At 41.3% G+C, this 21,182-nt stretch overlaps 1 long non-coding RNA gene across 1 annotated transcript in view; it reads left to right on the top strand.

Moving 5' to 3' along the window:
• The window catches only part of LOC113958961, a 122,933-nt gene extending 102,018 nt beyond the window's left edge, over window positions 1–20,915 (top strand). The window contains exon 3 of the long non-coding RNA XR_003531663.1: window positions 20,641–20,915. This is a non-coding gene — a long non-coding RNA (uncharacterized LOC113958961). The remainder of the gene's footprint in view (window positions 1–20,640) is intronic.
• The last annotated feature ends 267 nt before the right edge of the window (window positions 20,916–21,182 follow it).

The following is a 21,182-nucleotide window of genomic DNA, read 5'->3' as shown; positions in this document are numbered from 1 at the left end:
TCTTTGTGTAGCCTGAACCTGTTGAGCAACCAAAGCTCTAAATTGACTGCTAATTTTGTGTTGGGTCAAATTAATTTTGAAACCAGATTAATTAAAGCAGATGAAGCTTTGTTTATCCATTATTCATGAAGCTCATTGGAACAGGAGAGAGTACATTAGCTTTATTTAGGATATTACTTTGCTTTAATGAACTCTATTTTTTGACTCTTAATGCTCCTTTTGAGCAAGAGTTCAGGTTTGTGTTGTTGGGTGTTTTGTTTTTTTTTCCTTTGGTGGTCTTAGTACAAACAATGTAATTAGCTGATTTTCTTGCTCCAAAAGAGCTACAGCTGACAAACTGCAGCAGTGGCTGCCTCTTGCCATAATCTTGAAGAGGGAGAAAAGGGCACGTGTGCATGCTGAGCAAGGATCTCCTACTCGTCCTCCCCTGTTGCAAATGGAGGCTGCAGAGAGGGAAAGGATCTGTTCACTGAGCATCAGAGTCAGATAACCCACAGATGGTCAGAAGAGGCTGCTGGATAAAAAAACCAGAACCACCCTGAGAGCAGTTGAGTGTCAGTGTGGATGATCCGGTGAAGAATTCTGTTCCCCATGAAGCAGTGATTTGTAGAAGCCGAGCTAGACATGAGGGGCTGTGAAGTACGGGCTAGAAAATATTACTGGAGCTGTTACAGCTCCTTTCACAAATGGTGTAAACCCTCTGGATAAGGTTTAGTTCTAGAAGCTCTGTCTAAAACGATGTATTGAGACCTGAGATACCTCTTTTCTCAGAAACTAATGGTATTTATGAGCAAGTGGAAGACTGGAATTCCTTAGAGTGAACAGAATAAAAATAGAGCTTTGCTCAAAATTTGCAGTAACATCATATTTGTAAATAAAATTAGCTAAGCAAACATAAGTTAAACAAAGGAAAGGTTGTCTTTTCAAAGTAAATTGTACTAAATTAAACAAAATATCAACATGCGAATTAAAGAAGATATAGAGCTGGGTTTGTGTACAAAGACAAAAGGATAATTTGCAAATATGGAAGGCAAAAGATTTAAGACTGCTAACCCCCAAGCCTTTTTCCTGTAAAAGAAACTGATTGACAGATCTCATTGCCACAGGATGTTAATGAGAACTGATGAAGTTAAAGACAGAAGTGGTTACCCACATGACTTAGGTAAACATCCAAGTACAACAGTGAGAACATTATAAGGGATCCAAAAATAAATTTCAGTTTATGAAACAGCAGCAAAGAATCAGGATGAAGCTTTCATAGAAAAAAATTCTATTTTCCTCTTACAGAGCTTGGCTGAAGATATAATGTTAGGCACTGGGAGAAAAACCAGCAACCAAAAAAAACAAAACAGGATAAGAAAACACACACAGCAATCAGCTTATTCTCTTAACTGTGGTATACAAATATCTCATGATCTCCATGTATTTATCCTCACAATCCGCTTATAGAAGTGGGAAAATAATTTGTATTTTAAAAATGAATGGAGAGAAACTAAAGCTGTGATCCTCAGAAGTGTTTAGGCACCTAATTACTCTGTTTCACACAAAACGGTACTAGTAAGGAACTGATCTTTGTTCCCAAGGTATAGTTTCCTTGTCACTGCTTTGTTGCTCTTTTTAAGATTAGGTGGTCCAAATCGACTATTATAGCCATATTTTTTGTGTCTATCAACAAAAAAAGTATTTTTCCTTTGCTTCTGAAGAGAAGGATGGTTGCTAAGCGAAAGAGTACCCAGCAAAGGGAATGTGAAGTGGTTAGAGAGATCAAGGCAAGAAACCAGAATGATGATGTGAGAGCTTATGTTCCCTTTATTCATGGCACTTTTATTAGTGCTGTATTTTCAGATAGCTAAAGTGCTGTTGTAACATCACTACAGAAAGCACCAGGATCTGAAGAAGAGGAAGGAAAGAACAAAAGGCTGTAAAGTACTGAAGAGGGAGGATAAAACTTACACTAAAGTTGCTAGATAGAGTCATGGCTGTTGAAGACTAAACCTCATGTAATGGGGCTATATATCTGTTTTAGTTATCATTATGGTCAATGCTATCCAATAAACTTCTATTAAGTAGATCAGTACCAGAGGGTATAGTTCCTGTTTATGAGCTGGTCATTACCACATCTTGAGCTAAATAAATTTGGAACCTGAAGGCTGAAATTTTTATAGGAAATAAATTCTTTCAACCTTGGCGTTTCTCAGCTCTGGACACAATGAAACCAAGCTAAGTGGGGAACACTGCAGTGTGTTTACAAAGATATGCTCACCTGGCTGCTCTAGTACAGCTCTGCTCACTCTCACACTGTTTTCAGAAACTGGCACAAAACATAAATATGCTACTCAAGATAGTTTTATTTAGGTAGTGTTTTTGCCTTCTCTCTGCACAACAATATTTTTCATCTGGTAGAACAGGACTCAAGGAGTGTGGCCCTCAGGTCAGCTGACTGCTCATCTGCCCTGCTTGGAGACAAGAAAGTGTGATGAGACTGATGGAACTGAAGGTTCACCCTGTGTATCCGGCTGGGAGAATTACAGGCAGGCAGTGGTCTGGCTGGCATGGGCAGCATGCAGGGCCAGAAGAAATAGAATTTTCTTAATAGTGAGAAGTAACTGCACTATCTCTATGTGAATCCCAGCACTTTGATTGGCTGATGGCTGTAAACAGCCAATTAGGCTGTACGTGTTTGCAAATTAATAAATGGTCATTCCACTGTGGCTAAGTTATATAACAATCCTCAGTGCGGCTTGCTGAGAACATTCCTCCACTGCTGACTTTAATTGTTATTAGTTTGCATTATATGTTAAATAGGGGAATATTTTAATGTAATAGCTGTAAGTGCTAAAGCTGAGTGAATAATTCATAGCAAGTTATTTATTCAATAAATTTAGCCTCTTTTACTCTTCATTTTTTCAGAAACAAGTTTATTATTTTCTCAAAAGAGTAGTTATTATTCAGAATTAATTTCTAATCAGTTTATCAGAATGTCTCTTGCTCTGCAGATCCCGTGGGTAGGCTATTTTTTGCTAAACCAGTAAGCCACACAGCACCACTACCTCCCCTCTTCTGATGTGTGTTACTCTTCACCAGAAGTTTCCAGAGAAGACTTAGGTTTAACCAAAAGCAATCCATCTCCTCTTTCTCCCACTGTCCCTGACATGTGTCCTGCCACAACACTTTTACCTTCTACAAAGGGTGGCCTGGGAAAGTGGTCAATGCTCTGAAAGTTGAGGCAAATTTAGGACTGAGAATTTCTATTACTGTGATGAAGAACATGTATGATTGTCCTGTCCACCCTGTCTTCAGACAGTGAATGCAGAATATAGGAGATGCAGAAGAGATTGCTTTAGGATCCAGGACTGGTATGGGAAAGCCATTACAAATTGCCCACTGATAAATGGCATCTGTCTCACAAAATGTTGGAGGACCTCAAAACATATGCTGTTGTTATTTTTTCTTTCTTTTTTTTTTAATTATTATTATTATCTTTCTTTCTTTTTTTTTTTTTTGTAATAGTTCACAGCTAAAGGAAAGCAGATCAGAATCAATGTAAAGGAAGGAATAACCCCCACTCTCCACATAACTGCATCAGGTTGCCCTCTGTGCACCTCTCCTGGCTCAAAACTTTTGAGCTGAGCAGGTTATAGCTTTGCTTTTTTGAGCCTATTTGCAGCAATGCTTAGATCTGCACCTCATGCCAGGTGTCTGCCTCAGGTATTTACACGCATACATGAGATCTGAGAAAAGCTGAGGTAATCAGTGAGTCTTAATTAATAAGCTCTGCAATCTCACAACATTTTGCATTGCTCCCTTGCCTTCCCCCAAGTTTCCCAGGGATTGCTCCTACCCCTCCTGCCGAGGTGTGCTCCACCTCAAGGGCTCTGGCTCAGAGCAGCTTCTGTGTTACTCACAAATCTGCCAGACAGCTCTGCAGCCCTTCTCTTTCCAGTTAGTGGGTGGTCATCAGCATAATGCTGTTTGCTATCATCATGGGGAGGTTTACTGTTTACTGAAGACCAAGTGGGAAAGCAAACAGTTTAGGTAAGCTCTGCTGATAGTGGAGTACAGCTTTATTTAGCAGAATTTGATTCATAGAATGGTATCCCAAGGTACTTATCAAAGTTAAATAATACATAATAGCAGAGGGAGAGAGAAATTAAGAGACATAGGCATGGGAGCAGAGAAGTTTTCAGATGAGATTTTAAAATAGATGGAGAAGCAGCGAGGCAGAAAGAACAACAGGAAAATGGGACTGTTCCAGATGGTGGGAGATACAAGGGGAAAAAGCTTTTGCAACAGCCGCAGTTTGAGCATAATTAGGCACAGAGAGATGGCCGATGTCATTTGGAGAGGAAAATGGGAAGAGGAAGGAAGAGGAATTCCAGGAGATGAACTGGGAAAAGGTCATAGAAGGCAAATAAAGAAATGAATGGGGAGCTGTGGGAGCTTCCTCTGTAAAAGTCATTATGGTGATTTGAAAAGCCAATGCACCTGCAAAAAGACTGGTATGTGTTCAGCATGGCTGGAGACAAGAAGAATTTCTTTTTATCCAGTAAGTCATGAGAAGGAGTCAAGGTGCTGCTAGAGATATAGCAGATTATGATAGTCAAAGGACCACCTGTTTCTATCCCCTGTGACCTGAAGTTGTTTCCATTTTTCAGGGTGGAAGAAATAAGAAGTCACGGTACACATCTCTAACACTAATATGGAAAAGAGAGGAATACTGCAGGAGGAAACTCTGGTGACCAGAGTGCTTCTGCCTGACAGTGCATGAGACAGGGTTGTACTATGACTAGTTTGGGTTGTGAGGCAAGTAATTAAATGCAGATCTCCCAGTGTGGCAGCTGTTGCACTTCTGACCCATGAAGTCTCCTGTGTCAAATGTGCAGTGGTCATTCCATCGACACAGACAGTGAGGACTCCAGTGAATGCTCTTTCAGGGCAGCAATATAAACTTGCCCACTGTTCTGTGGGTAGTCTGAACCTTCTGTGGATAGTTCTGAAGACACTGTTGTATGCTACATCATCTTAAGGGTTGCTCATGGTTATACTGGAGGGAAGGAATATTTTCACTACTAGAGGAACCCTCAGTGTGTTTATATAAAATCATAGAAAGGTTTGGGTTGGAAGGGACCTTTAAAGGTCACCTAGTCCAACCTCTCTGCAATGAAAAGGGACATCTTCAACTAGATTGGGTTGCTCAGAGTCCCATCCAACCTGACCTTGAATGTTTCCAAGGATGGAGCATCCACCATCTCTCTGGGCAACTTGTTCCAGTGTGTTGCCACCTTCATTCTTTTTCCTTATATCTAGTCTAAGTCTACCCTCTTTTCATTTAAAAACATTAGCCCTTGTCCTGTCACAACAGGCCTGCTAAAAAGTTCATCCCTGTCTTTCTTACAAGCCCCCTTAAAGTACTGGTAGCCTGCAACAGGGTTCCTTTTCTTTTCCATGCTGAACAATGCCTGCTCTCTCAACCTGTTATCATAGGACACCCCTCTAATCATCTTTATGGCCCACTCTAAGAGGTTTGTGCCTCTCCTGTGCTGAGGACCCCAGAGCTGGATGCAGCACTCCAGGTGGGATCTCGCAGAGCAGAGGGGCAGAATCACGTCCCTTCACCTGCTGCTCATGCTTCTTATGATGCAGGCCAGGATATGGCTGGCTTTCTCAGCTGTGAGCACACATTGATAGCTCATGTCCACTTTTTCATCCACCAATACACCAAGTCCTTCTCCACTTGACCTCTCTCAAACTTTTCACCACCCAACCTGTATGCATACAGGGACCTGCCACAACCAAGATGAAGTACCTTGAACTTGTCCTTGTTAAACCTCATGAGTTTCCCATAGACCCACTTCTCAAGCTTATCCAGGTCCCTATGCATGGTATCCCATCCCTCAGGTGTATCAACCTCACCACTCAGCTTGGTGTCGTCTGCATACTTACTGAGGGTCCACTTGATCCCACTGTCTATGTCACTGATGAAGATATTAAATAGTATTGGTCCCAGTACAGACCTCTGAGGGACACCACTTGTTGCTGATTTCCATCTGGATAATAAGACACTGACCATTCCCTCTGAATGTGACCATCCAGCCAATTCCTTAGTCACTGAACGGTCCATCCATCAAATCCATATCTCTCCAATTTAGAGAGAAGGACGTTGTGGGGGACCATATTAAATGCCTTACAGCAGTGGAGATAGGTGACATCTGTAGCCCTTCTCTTGCCCACTGATGTAGTCACTCCATCACAGAAGGCCACTAGATTGGTCAGGCAAGACTCACCCTTGGGGAAGCTGTGCTGGCTATCCCGAATCACCTCCCTGTTCTCCACATGCTTTATCATAGTTCCTAGGAGGATCTGTTCCATGATCTTCCCAGGCCCAGAGGTGAGGCTGACAGGTTGGTAGTACCCAGGAAATGGAAAGGGAAGTGGATGCTGGTCTGGCAGGAGAGGTCACAAATCCATCAAGATGAAACACATGCTGGGAAGAAACCTAAAACTTGGAAGCCACTTTATGTGTAGCCTAGCCTCTGTAGGGGCAGTCTCCACACATTCCCTTTAGAGCTATCAGGGCTCAGAACGCAAAAGGAAGCCACAGCCCTGGCAGTGAGGGCATTGATCCAGCAGCCCCTCCAAGAGCCCATAGAGAGAGGAGCTACAGAGAAGCTGCAGGGCATAGCAGTGTCTTAAAATTTGTTTCAAACTTTTGCTATTTGTAGCTTCTGTGCCTGAAAATCAGAGGTCAATCTAAAGGCCACAGAAATAAAAGAGGGAAGGAAGGAGAGATACTGGTTTTGCCAGTACAGAAATCAGATAGCCTCCCCCCCCCGCTTTAGGAAGTGTCTGCTATCAAACTTCAAAGGAAGCTATGTAGACATCCATACTTATTTATTTTTTGGCGAAGAATTTCCAGCAAGAAATAATCTTGTATTCAAATATTATCAGAAGGACTTCCATATATTTTTTTTCACAGACGGAGGGACTTGGAGCAATATTAATCTTTAGGACAAGTAATTTTCCTAATAATATAAATATCCCAAATCTGCCTCACTGTTTCTTACAGTACCAAACTGGTCTACAGAATTGCTGTGCAATGTGCAAGACCTTGCAGGAACAATCATCTTTTCTACTCTGAAAATTATTGTCATATATTGAGAACAAGACAGAGTGGTGGGCAAACCTTGTGTGGTGATGGGCCACAAACAATTGGTTGATACAGAGGAGGATGGAGAAGCTGAGGTTGATCTCAATGAGGTTGACTGTTTCACACACACCTGAATAGCACCCTTAAGCTATCTTAGAGCAGCTTTAGCTGATTTTGTTCAATCTCTTCTCGACTCAATACACACACTGCTTTGGCAGGGAGAAGCTCAAACCTTGGAGCATGGAGAAGAAACGATTTTTCTGTGGAGCTAAAGTCTCCACTTTCTTAGAGGGTTTGCAGGTGGTCAGAATTCCAGCTTCCCTGCTTAGGGCAGGTGTATGAATAACATGTAAAAGAGGGAAACATGAGAAATCCTCTTGTCTCCAGCTTCCTGAAAAGGGAAATTTGGCCCTATTTTGAAATGGCTTGTTTTTCTTGGATTTGAAAATAAATGGCATCTGTGGGTGCACAGTTTATGTGCCAGTAAACAAATTTTTCTAATTATCAGGGCAGCCCACTTTGCTAGAAGGTATTAATATTTTATATAAAACCATTTACTAAAGAGTTTGCATTGTGTTTAGCTTATTAAATTGCATTAATAAAAAGTTTGATTCCTCATTCAACAGTGCTGATAAATAAGAGAATAAAAGGTTGTGCAGTTGAACTTTTATGCCATCAGACATTAAATGATTATTGGTTTATTTTTTACCAAGCCATAGCAGATATCATTTCCCTTCACAGTCTCTTAAATGAAGGGTCTTTCACCTGCTTACAGCCTTCCCCGCTGCTAAGAGAGAAACTGAGGTAGTGCTCCTAAATGCTCCAGTGCTCCTAAGTACTCCAACAGCTACAGTGCATTAAATGAAACCTCTCCACGATTTCCACTGCTGTGTGCAAGACAGACATGCCAGTACCTGGCCAACCCTCCCCAGGCTCACCACTTGGAACCTTGTGTTCCCATGCCTTCCTCAGCACTCTCATGACATTGCTGGGACTTCCCACCACTGGCAGCCCACAGCAGAAGGTGGCACCAGGTATCAGGCCAATATGTCCCCTGCCCCTCTGTGGGAGCAGAATCTACCCACAAAAACAACGGGCTATGTTGAATACAGGAAAGTCCTAAGCCTTCTGAATACATAGTCTTGTTGACCATTTTCATGCTGTCAGTAATAAAAGGGCCTTTTCCTTGGTCATGGTCTTGTCAGCTTCAATCACACTGGGAGGTGATATAAGTTTAAGCTGCAATTTGATTATCTGCTTACAACACCATATCATGAAGATCTTCACGGCATTTTGTAACAGCTTGTGGTAGCTCAGGACACTCCTGGCTTAGGGTCAGTGTTATAAAGCTGTTTTCCATGACCTCAGGGTCACACTTCACTGTTTGTGTTGGTGAAGAATTGAAGAGAGCAGGAAGGAGCAGAGTCTGTCCTGGGTGAGAGGCAGATGAACCAGGAATGACAGATGAGCCATGGAATGAAGAAAACATTGGATAAGGCACAGATGTCCCATTCCCAGAGTGCTTCAAAACCTCTGTAGCATGGACACACAGCACAAGATGACACAGCACAGAAATTGACACATTTTGTAAGAGTAATTTAAACAGAACACTGCTGAGCCATATGGCACTTTTAGGGATGGATGCTTGTTCATGGTGACTGCTAACCTGGTCAGCAAGGGCAAGTGTGGTATCCTGATGACACTACTCAGTCAAACCTCAGAGCAGAAGAAAGAGACAGGCAAGACTGAGCAGCAGCTTGCTGGCTGGCTGTCTCTCTGACATTTTGCTTCTCCTTCCAACATGAAGAAGACAACTGAGAACTTTCTCATTTACCTCTTTTTGTATGTTTTGCAACTAGTCTATTTTGCTTCAGACAAAATCCTCCTTAAAAATATGAGTACTGCTTCCTTTCCATTTAGAGGCAGGAGGCAGCAGCTGCCTGGCCCTGGGCTCAATTACACTCCATAGTGGAGGATGGTAGTCAGTGGCAGCCTCATTCTCCCCCCAGCTTTCAGGGGGAAAAATTCATTTTCTGCACAGCCTCCTCCTTCTCTGTGAAGAAAGAAGCATTTGAAATAGCTTCAGGAAGAGTAATATGCACATGCATTTTGGCTGTTTCCTCTTTCAGTTGTTGCTGAGTTTCCCCATGTCCTCTGCAAACACATTTTCTCCCATCTGTGTGTACTCCCGCTCCACTCAGGCGTCTAGCACAGAACACACATTTTGTTCTGTTTGTTAGGCATCTGCTTTTTTTTTTCTTTTGTCTTTAGCTTTCTAGGAGGGACTGGTCATTCAGGACACCATGCTGTGTGACTGAGCTAATCATAGAGTCTATATAATGGTTTGGGTTGGAAGAGACCTTAAAGCTCACCTACTTACAATCCCACTGCCATGGGCAGGGACACCATTCACTAGGCTAAGTTGCTCAAGCGCATCTTCATGATACCATTTGTTCTTACTGAAGCCTGGGAGTCTCCCCTGAGACATTTGCCAGTAGTGTTGGCTGTGTGAGCTACTACATTTGCTGTAGCTGCTTGATGCCCTTTTGCCCCAAACCAGACACTTCACACCTTCCCCCTTTCCAGGAAGAGCAGGCTCATGTTTTTTCACATACGTGTGCCTGTCTAGGATGGAGTGACCATCTTTTATGATTACAGAGGTACTTCCCACCCTCACAACCACTCAGGAAAGATGCTTCCCTTAGTGGATATGCACAACATTTTTAAGAAATGTTTATGCCAAAACTCCCGTATTATGTTAAGCTTCTGGTACTATTTAAACTGTCTCTCATTAAGAGTATCTGCAGTATCTAATGACTCTGAACTCTTTGATAAGTTTGATTGTAATGCCTGGATTTTTAGAAACCAAATATTACCACATGACAACCCACAGTACCAAGTGCACTTTTGTAATCTGAAATTTAAAGACAGATCAACTGATTTTCACCCTTTTCAACAGGCTACTATTTTGACATATTTTTCCATCACCATGCTATATTGGAAAAAACCCAGGAGTCAGTCACATGAAAAGACTGTGTTTCATTGCAAACTATTTAAACTCATGCTGTTCAATAGTGGTTCACCATCAAATTGCTGGAGCAGATACATCATCTTAGATAAAATAACTCAAGCCCTTCTTCTGTCTCTTGCAGATGAAAAAGTGGCTCAAATTATGCTGCATGCAGCATACTCAGAATATTGTTGTTACTATCTCTAGGACACATTACAAGCTACCCTTCCAGCCTGAGCTGATTCAGGATGACTGTCTCAAGTGAGCAGGTATACTTGTTTCTACAAAGGTGAAGAACTTTAGCTGGAGATGTTTGGGCAGCACTCTCTGCAAAGAGAAAAGAACGAGGGATGGAAAAAGAAACTGGGCTTTACTTACTGTACCTTGAGAAAGGAATGAAGATACCTGAAACTGAAAGCATTGCCTTCTGGGCTTGAGCCTGCTGTAGAGAACTGGAGATGTGCATGTTCAGAGCGAGTGAGCTGCCAGTACAGTTTTATTTAGGCCTTGAAAATCCCACAGATCATAGAACTCTTATAGCCGGACCAGCAGTCATGTGCCCGAGACAGACTTCAGGAGTCTGGTGCAAATGACACAGGTGAGGTTTCTGTTGCAAGAATAATGGTGATGATGGGCCAAGTCCTGTGAGGAAAAATAGTCTTACCATATGTTGCTATACTGTTGAGCTCTGATGCTGGCTGGGACTTCTAGGACTGTTGATAACCATGATAACAAGCTCCTTCCATATTTACTAACACTTGTCTATAAAGAAAGCTTTATAGATCTCTGCCAGCATGGAAGAAACTGAACAGCAGCCATGGTCTTTTTTTTTTTTTCCTTTTTAACTGGAGCAACTTAGATTGTTATGCTACAAACTCATTTAGGGGGAAGGGGAAAAAAGGGGACAAATCCTGTTTTCTTACTGAAATTGTTAATCTGATGGGAACTTCTGAAACATAATAATATAATGGACAAAACAAATGTACTGAATCTTTTTAGGCCATGGACATCAATCATTTGAGCTCTCTAAATATCTGCACTGACAAGTAAGATATCCACCGTCAATCATGAGGGGCTGTGTAGTGGAACAGCATTGTAATGGACTGGTTCTTGGTCCATGCTCCTGTTTGTGCTGAGGACTGGGAATCAGGTGGGGCAGCAATGCCCTTTATAAGGTTTCTTGTAAAGAACTCTGCTCTCTCCCTAGAGGCTACCACAAAATGATTTTGCCTCCTGCTCTCAGGGAAGAAATAATACACAAACTGCTGCTTTGTTTCTCTTTGTTATCCAAGGAAATATATATGTACTTTAAGTACTTTTATGACTCTCTATTCAATGCATGGTGACAATGACAGAGGCTGGGGAATGCTATTCACAGCAGGACACAGTGGGTGCAAGTCGGTCTTTGTGTACAGACTACTTATATTTGCATAACAGTCTCCCAAGCCATAAGCACTTCCCAGCTTTAGGGAGCACTAGGTAAAAAGGGAAGCTGCATGTGCATTGGTTCAGGGCAGTCTGCCTTGCAGGCTTTCATACTTAGGCAGCTGGAGCTTCTCTGGAGAAGACACAAGAAACCAGACAGTGACCTGCATGATGTAGCTTTAAATGGCCAGTATTACATTGTTAAGAGCAGGGGAGAGGAATTCCTCCCATGGACAACTAGCTGAGGTACCAAGGAGAGGCTGTGAAGGAACACAGAGGTATGATGAAGAGAGTCCTGCTCACATCCTCCCCAGCAATTCTATCACCAGTCCATCTCTCCTCTCACTGTTTCTTACAAGGTCTGTCTAGACTAGGCGTGGTCCTGGACTGACTAGCAGTGCATATATAGATAGGAAAAACACAGTGTAAGATCTCTAGTTCTTGCACATGCTTTGTCCGTGGTGTATAAGGAAAAGGGGCTTGTAACAAATGTGGAGAGAGCCTTCCTAAATCTTGGTTCGCGAAGCCTAGCCATGATGATGTTGATGATAAGGAAAGGGGAATACAAATGCCTTTGTAAGCACAGATGTTTGCACAAAGCAGCTTATGTAAAAGACATGCTATATAGTCCAATATTGTGAGGCTATAAATAGCTAGATAGAGAACAACCTTATCTTAAAATAGAAAAAACAAAAAAGTAAGTTTTTCATGCACTAAAATGTCTAAAACCAGCATTAAATGCCTGCATTTACAGGCACAAATCGTACAGTTTACAGTAACATTCACTGGAATCTTTGTAGTCATCATTGTGTATACTACAAAAGCAGCACACATACAGGAAAGAATGTATAGGAAGATATCTAGGGGAGTCACATTTTATGGTAAAATTTCTACTTCTTTCATGGCTGAGTTTATTAGATTAAAGCTGAGCTTTTTGAGTATGAACATCCTCATGTAGGAGCACAAGGCTACCTAGAATGGTGAAGACTGGATCTCATTTATCAAATGCTTGCAAAACAGCTATGATAAATTTAACTTTTTTTTTTTTCCCCAAAGACATTCTAAAACCTCTTATGATTGAAGTAGTTTTAGTACAAGGTCATGCAAATCTACAAAAGTAATTTTTTCTTGTTGAAATGAGCAGAATAGCTGCCAGACATGAAGTCTGCTGTTAATGGACAAATCTATTTGAGTCTTCCCTATATGTAGGCTATTTGTATTAGAATAGAAGTATCTTCTGAGATAAAATACTCATCTTTCAGTCTCTTAGCATAAATATTCATATATGTGATGTAACCATATGCACAGCCAATCCAGTTCTCCACTTCCCATACATGTTGAGTCTGTGTTTAATGATGGAAGTTCTCCCTGAATATACTCTTCAAGCTATCTGCTACTTCTGTTCACCTTGAAGTTGGTTTTTTTTGTGGCAAATATCCATTACCAGCATGGCCATATGCCTTTAGCTATTTGTTGCCTACCACTTTATCTAGGCAGAAGAATGGATTTCTTGAGAAAGTCCTTCTTCCCTTTCTTGAGAACCGAGGAGAGGAGTCTCTTATTCAAAGGCCCCTTTGAGTTGAGCAGATAGGCAATTCAGGCTCTGTATTCCAGTCTTTCATAAAGACAGACTGATGCTAAAGCAAATGACTTCTCCTCTGCCTCTTAAAAGGAAAGAGGCAATCTTCCCCATTCAAACTTATGTCTAGCCATGTTTGATTTGCCTTCTGACTGCACTAAACCCATCTTTAAACAGTGTATAATGAGCATAGTGTGGCTCTGCTATCTTGTAATGCACGATTAGTTTGCTAACAACTTGTTTGAGTAGGCATGTGTGTTGCTTCATGTCTTTAAGATTATGCCTGAGCAGGAATAAAACACAAAAATCACAATTCTCCTCCTGTTACTCCTAACTAGACTTTCTCTGAGGTTTCTCTCTCTCTTATGTCTGTCTTAATTAGATCATGCCAATCCTAATTTGGGAATGCAGATTTTAAGCAGGGAGAAAGGAAGGAAATACACAGACAATATACTAATTTTAGATAAATGTGTCTTTTTTGATTAGGGAGAGAGAAGGAAGGAAATCAAAATTAAAAAAAAAAACAACAGAAGAAAACCTTTACATGAAAATTGTACATTGTACCTGAAATGGTGATTCTATTGAAGAGTACCAGGAAATTCAGCTGGAGAGAAGTCTACAGCCAAGACAGCACTCTGTTACCATCTCTAATGGCCCTCTAGCTCTTCTAGCTCAAGGTATACTACAGAACAGTATTGCACATTTCCTTATAAGTAAACACCAAACATTTTTATAGCACTCAGAAACTACAGGAGAAAACAGCATTTAGACTCTATAGCTTTTCCCTTGCCCATCTATTCTAAAGCTCAACATTACCTGTGTCTATTGTCTTCTAAAGGATTTCTCCAGTGTAAATAGTTGCATGCACGTGTTTAGGATAAACACCAAGTTCAGGGTTCCAGACTGTCAAGATTCTTTTGTGTAAACATGGATTTAGAGGATGATGCCTTGCACATGTAGGATGTAAACAGCAGTTCCCCACCAAGCAGACTTTTGTTACAGCCTGAGGGAGGGAGGAAAGCCCTCGGAGTGATAAATAAGAATTTATGCTAGGCCTTGAATTGGCTTTGAATAAATCCATTCTGTGACTATGTGCATGAGGAAGGATATTTAAGATGTGCAGTCATTGCTGTTTATTACTGTATATTATTTATTTCTTCCTTTCTCTGGCTGCCTCCTTCTATTGACGCAAATTATGCACATGTAGAATTTGGATCTGAGAAATACATAAACAAAGGGGATTACAGTTTGGTCCCCCCAAATGATTCCTCCTTCAGAATCATCTTGCATTTTTCTGCCTCACCTCTTATCACAGAATTATCTGCTCTGAGCCAGGATATTCCATGCTGACAAACCTGGATGAATGTCTGGAGATGGAGTTGCAGTCCAGCTTACTAAAAAGACAGATGAAATTCAGAAACATTTGTAAAAGTCTATTTTCTTGCAGGTTACTTGTGCCGAATAAACTGGATGGGTAGAAGTGGAGAATGAGGCTGTGTGTCACCTAATTTCAGTGATCTGGTCCCCCTTTTCTGATAGCAGTCTTGTTCTTGTCTGCAGACAAATTATCCAGACACCCACTATGATGTATTGGGCAGGTGACATCTGCTTTTCCCCAGGTCAAACAAGAAGGAATACAGGAAAGTCTACCTGGTCTAAGGAGCAAATAGAGCATTGTCAGAAGGACCAAAAGTAGGTTCAGTATGAGTGGGCAGTGCCTTGTCACAGGAGTGACAAAGTGTACAGTGTGAGTCTTCTATGAAATGCTGCGGTGCAGTCACATCCCAGCACAGGCAGATGGGCTGCATGCAGGTGCTCTGCAGTGAGGCTAGGACCACAGTATGGCTGCAGCCAGATCTGGCCCTTAGTGGCATCAAACATAGACCTGCTTGGTTTTACCCCAGGAATACTTTGCAGTGCATGCAATTTAAGAAATGAGATGGGTAAGGTAGGTAAGGAAAGGTAAGGTGCCTTCTGTAGAACAACAGGTCCTAGATTTCTCTGTTTAGTTTTCTTCTAAGAGACTAGTTTTCCTGTTCACCTCAAACTGAGCTTACAGTGGAAGGCACAATGGAATGAAAGTTAATTCCAGCAACTTTTCAGGATGTGCTAATTCACAAAAACTCAGCCTATGGTTAAAACACATTGCCAGGAACTCAGTGGTAGATCCTCCAGATGCCATAGCACAGCCAGGAGTAGCTGGGTCGCAGCAGGCCCTGCAGTGCTGGCAACTTTCTTCTTTAGGGATGCGGTTCGATTAAGCATCTTTTCAGCTACTGGAATTTTGTGAAGGGACTACAGCAGAAAACTGCTCAAGGATGTTCATCTGGCTTTTCTTATACTTTGATTTGTATTTTATCAAACTCGTCAGATTCCCAGGTAGCATGGGAATTTTTTGCGCTTCCCATTTCCTGCGCTGATGGTAAGGAACAAGTAACCTTTGCTGCAGTTGCTAATAACCTTCTCACACGCTGAGAACAGACCAACATAACACCTTCTGTATGGGACTTCACCTCTGAGGTCACTCCCAAACATGAATTGTCTGCTTATTAAATAAATGTACTCACAAGTGACATGTTACAACAACAGAGGTCACAACTTCAAATGTAAAGGCAAGCCCAAATACGCCTACAGTTTCCTGTGAGTTTTGCAGTCTTTTCTGTTGGAAAGTTGTTATGTGTCAAGGAAGACACAAGAACAACTTTAACATTCTTAGCAAAATTCATAATAAAAGCTGTTTATACATCAAATAACCCAAAAGGGAGAAAGGGGGAAGAGGAGGGAGGAGGGGAAGGGCAGGAGGATATGAATGGAAAGACAGTATCTATGTTTTCCTGCTCCTTTCTCCTCTTTGTAAATTTTTAACATCTCATTTGCAAACTCCTGCAATTTTTCTTGTACGAAGACAACAGTTTTCTTCATACTCTAATGGCAATGCTTTCCCTCCCTCTGACAGAACAGGGGTCAAGAACTGCCTTCTTAAAATATCATAGAGGACTTGAACTAAACAAATTAGTTTTATGTGAAGTATCTCAGGTGTACGAGGTCAGAAGAAGAGGATAAAACTGAACTGGTAGAAGACATCAGAAAACAGTAGGACAGAAAAAGGTCCAGAATGTGGTGTTATAGAGCCTAACAAAGAAGAACATTAAAGATGTAGTCTGTGTGGACCTGGTGTCCCAATCTCTATCTTCTGTCCTGGGCCAGCTAGAAATCACTGTTTCACCATGTGGACTGTATTGCACCAGTTCCTGACTATGTCCATAGTAATGATTCTAAGCTGGCTTTTAAAAACAAATCTAAACGAGCTGTCACGGACCTTAAGTTCCCATCCTCTAAGCACTGAAGAACTACTCCCTTGACCAATTATTCTGACCTCAGAAATACTCAGAAATGTTTTTTCTCCCCTTAAGATGGATTAGAAAAAAAGATCCAAACAAATAGAACATCTTTCTGAAATGTACCAATGACTTGAAAGAGCCCAAGCAAAGACAATCCAACTTCTTTGCCCAGTAAGCTCCTTTAATGTTTAGCCAATCTCACTGTTAGAAAATGGCAAGGTTACTTTCAACCTCCAAAGTTATTCTATTGCAGGTGGTACTTACTATTTAGCGCCATCATGAAAAGTTCTTTATATGCATGAACACCCTTATGCAATGATTCTAAGAACACATCATTGACTCACTGTCATCCTGTGGCACATGAAGGAGAGTGAGTAACTGGATAAAACATTATCCTTCCCCCCGTATATCACTTCAGTTTCGTGCAACAAGGTATGCTGGGATTTCCCAAGTGGAAAGCTACTTCTAGATCTTTGCATTCTCAGGTAAAACAGCTGTTCACCTCCTTGAGATTCCCATTGTGTAAGTTTGGTTTTTCCTGACACTGGGTCATTTCTGTGCCTTTTGGCATTCACAGCACCGCTTCATGAGAAGCATGTGGAAAGATTCTCTATGACAGACCACTAAAACACTGTCCCTCTACTCTAGAAGCCAAAGCTACATCAGTAATGAAGCCCTGTGACTCAGATTCTCTTGATAGCAAAGCTCTCAGCCTGGGGTTTCTCTCAAAAAGAATGTGAAATATTTTAACTTTCTGGACCTGTCAGCTCCTATGCTTGGAGTATGCAAGCATTATGAAAGACCTGGAAACTTCTGCCAATTTAATTTCTGACAAATACCTTCTGCAAGAGAACTGGACTCACAGTGTTTTTTCTGACTTCTATTTTGGGTGTTATTGCATGTTCTGTGTTTCACCATGACCTGCCTGAGTCCACATTTTACAGCTTTTAAAGCTAGTCAACCTGCTCATGCTTTTAATTTTGCCACGTACTTTTGGCTTAAAGCACTCTATGAGAAATCAAAAGAAACAAAGTGTATCTAGCAAGACTGCACTGTTTCCCTTTCAAAGATGAAAAGTGTCTTTGTATTGTGTGTGTTTTGCCTCTTATATCCTCTTAGTAAGGAGTAAACTGCAGATGAACTTCAGACTCCTCTCCTCTGAGCTGTGCTGAAATTCTGCCTCTCTTCAAAGCAGCCTTTTGATTCTTCTAAACACACCGCAGCTTGGCCCCTGTTTTCCTTGACATTTTGCCAAGCCTATTACACATGTCTGAGCAACCAGGGCAATAGAAGAATTATGATTTCCATTTGACCAAGTCTAGTTTTCACTGGCTTTGAAATACAGCAATTGCTTTTCTTTTGTTTTATTTTTTCTTGTCATTTTGTTGTTTTTCTTTTCTTTTTTCTCAGAAAAACTGAACAATAAAAAAATCCTAAGATGAAATCCCCTTTTCCTACACCACTTTTTTATAAAACAACTTATTTTTTCCAGAACAAGATTTCATTGTCTGAAGATGATTTTTTTTTTTCAGGAAAAAAATGTGCTAATTAGGTCATATGTAATAAGAACATATGGTATTGCCTCACCATTATCTCCATTTCAACTGTTTTGGAAGGAAGATGAAAGCAGGATATGTGTGTGCGTGTGAAGGAAGGCAGTAACCATGGCTAGTAGAGCATTCCTGCACCATATGAGTGGGAATGCATGTACTTCTGAGGCAAAAGTATTTGCTTTTCAGAAGGGACTATGCAGGCTGGAGGAATAAGCCAATGAGGACCTTATGAAATTCAATAAGAACAAAGTCCTGTATCAAGCAAGGAATAACCTCTTGGAACAATACAGGCTAGGGACTTACTAGTTGGGGAGCAACTCAGCACATGCTTGGAGGAGAACATTGCTGGACACAAACAACTCAGGAGTTTCTGGAGTTGCTAGGGATAATTTACTCATGGACGTGTTGGACAAGCCAGCAGAAAAGCTGGGTAGAGAACAAATGACCAGGAAAAAGAAAGCAGTTTTATGATGAAAGCTGCAGTGGTTATAAGGTAGTAACATGTAAGTTCCCAAGCGATAAGAAGGCAAGCAGCGACATTACCAACCTGCACTGCATGAAAGCATACTTCAGCTTGTCCAGGGAACTGACATAAGGATTGCCTGGGAGGCAGCATGCCAAGGCAAAGGGCTCTGGCTCTTGACTCTCCGTTGGCTGATCTTCCAAGTCAGCTTCTTAAAGCCCAAAAATGGTCCATTCCAATCCTCAGGAAAATGAACAAGCGTAGCAGGAGAGTGGCCTGGCTGCAGTGGGAATTTCCAGCTGAGGCCAGACAAGAAAAGGAAACATTTGCAAGGTGAAAACAGGGACAAACAGGAAGAATACAGAAGAGCAGCATGTATAGAGGATGTGGAAGGCCAAAACTTGCTTGAAATTGAAACTGTCAGTGTATCTGGAGAGTCCCATTTTACTGAAAAATTTTTCCATAAGACTTCCCAGAGAAGAGTGTCAAGGGCAGAATGTGGGGAGGAAGGATGAGAAGTAATATCCAGAGCAGAGGAAGACTGACATAAGGACCACTTAAGCAAAGTAAACCTACACAGCCTGTGAGTCCTGATGGGGTACTTCCAAGGTTGCTGAGCAGGTTACTCTATAGTTTTTGAAATTTCACAGTGATCAAAGAAGTTCCTTAAGATTACAGAAAGAAGTACACCTGTTTTTTATAAGAAAAGGGGAAAAAAGATACATGAAACTGCAGGTCTGTCCACAGTCTCTGGAAAGTTTACGAAGTAAACCATTCTGGAAGCCATGCCCAGACATAGGAAGAACAACATCAGTGGGAACAGCCAGTATGGATGTACCAAGTTATCCCAACAAAACTGATTGCTTTCTCTGATGACATATAACTGATTATGGATGAGTGGAGAGAATTATATGTTGCTCACCTTGACTTTAGTGAGACTTTTACAGTTTCAAATAACATCTTTATAGAAAAATATGGTTTGAATGAACAACTTAAAAACTGTGTGAGAAACTACCTAGACTGCTGAGTTCAGTTTAAGTGTCAGCTGTTCAAAAACTAGTTGACAGTCAGTTACCAGCTATGATCCTTGATGGTCAGTAAGGGGGTAGATGTTGTGCAGTGTTTTCATTAATGACCTCAACAATGAGTCAGAATGAATTCTTGCTGAGTTTGCAGATGATGGCAAATTGTGTAGATTACTCGAAACACTGGACAACAGAATTGTCATTCAGAAGGACTTTGATAAACTGGAAGAATGGCCAGACAGAAGTTTCCTGCAGTTCAGTAAAGACAAATGCTTCATTCTGCATTTGGAACATGACAGCTCCATGCAACAGCACAGGCTGGGAACTGACTGGCTCAGTGGCAGCCTTGCAGAAAAGGGCTTGGTTCTGATGGACAGCAAGTCTGCTGACAAGACAAGTCAGCAACACATGTTAGTGAAGGGTAACCACTTTGTTGCTAAGACTGTAGAGACTCTGGTTTGTTTAGCTGGGAGAAGAGGAAGGGCAACTTGAAGTCTTCCATTAACAAAAACGAGATTGTAGAGAAGTCTGTGCTGGACTTTTCTCAGAGGTGCCCAGGAAAAGGACAAGAAACAAGTTGCAACAAGAGAAAATCCAGCTGAACTGAAAGAAATAAAACTTCACAGTGAGAGTGGTCAGATGTTGGAATAGATTTCCTTGAGAGACTGTGTGAACTTCATCCTTAGAACTGCTCAAGACTTTGACTTGACATGTCCACAAGTAAACCTATCGTAGTTTGCCTTCCATATTAAATTGTCATCTGCATCCATGATTTGCAATGCTGATGAAATAAATAGGTGCTGGGAGGACAGACATTTATATGGGGTTGCCTCTGCTGTGCTATTCCTAGTACTCAACCTACAAAATACTGCCTATAGCATACTGGCTGTGACTTCCTTCAAGTGTCTAAGAGGTTTTGATGAAAGAAAGATCAATTAATGGATATGAAAAGATCTATCAGTTCTTCATACTAAAAGGGAACTCAAAGGACCCTATTTCTTATGAGAATATTTTCTACATGCTTGATTTTATCTTTCTCTGTATCCACTAGATGTTCAAAGGAAGAGACCTGACACGCATTTCTCTTCTGGCTATAGATTCCTCTTGGGTGGACATGATTTCAGGATGAGAAGAGGCTGAACTTCTGGATCTAAACATCATTATGTCCCTTGTCAAAATGTCACAGGAGCCTGAAGTGACTAGAAAACCCTGAGGTGACAGAAGTCTTTGCTATTCTCACCAGCAAACACAACCTCTTGGGATTTTTGTAAGAATAGTGTTCTAATCTAAACTACGGTCAGACTGACAGTTATTCCTCTAGAAAATATGGCTACTTGTGCTTGAGCAAAGAGTCTGGTACAATAAAACTGGATCATCACATTGAGTCAGTTAGTGCTGAGGCTTCTATTCTCCACTACATGCAGACTAAAAGCCTGCTGGTCTGAAGGCTTGGGTGTCCCTGTCATGCATATGTGTTGAACTTGTACAAAGAGAAGCCCTCCCACAAACCTTTGCTTCCTTGCTTATGAGCCCATTTGTGAAGCACCACATTATTGTTTTGCATTTCAAGCAAATGACGGGGACATCTTAATGTTCCTGTCAGTTCTAATAAGGCTTCCCATATTTAAAGAATATTTAA

The sequence above is a fragment of the Corapipo altera genome, unplaced genomic scaffold (genome assembly GCF_003945725.1).
Source record: "Corapipo altera isolate COAL_440 unplaced genomic scaffold, ASM394572v1 1, whole genome shotgun sequence".
Lineage (NCBI taxonomy): Eukaryota > Metazoa > Chordata > Aves > Passeriformes > Pipridae > Corapipo > Corapipo altera.
Note: the sequence above shows the minus strand (reverse complement) of the source record. Positions and strands in the feature narration are given on the sequence as shown.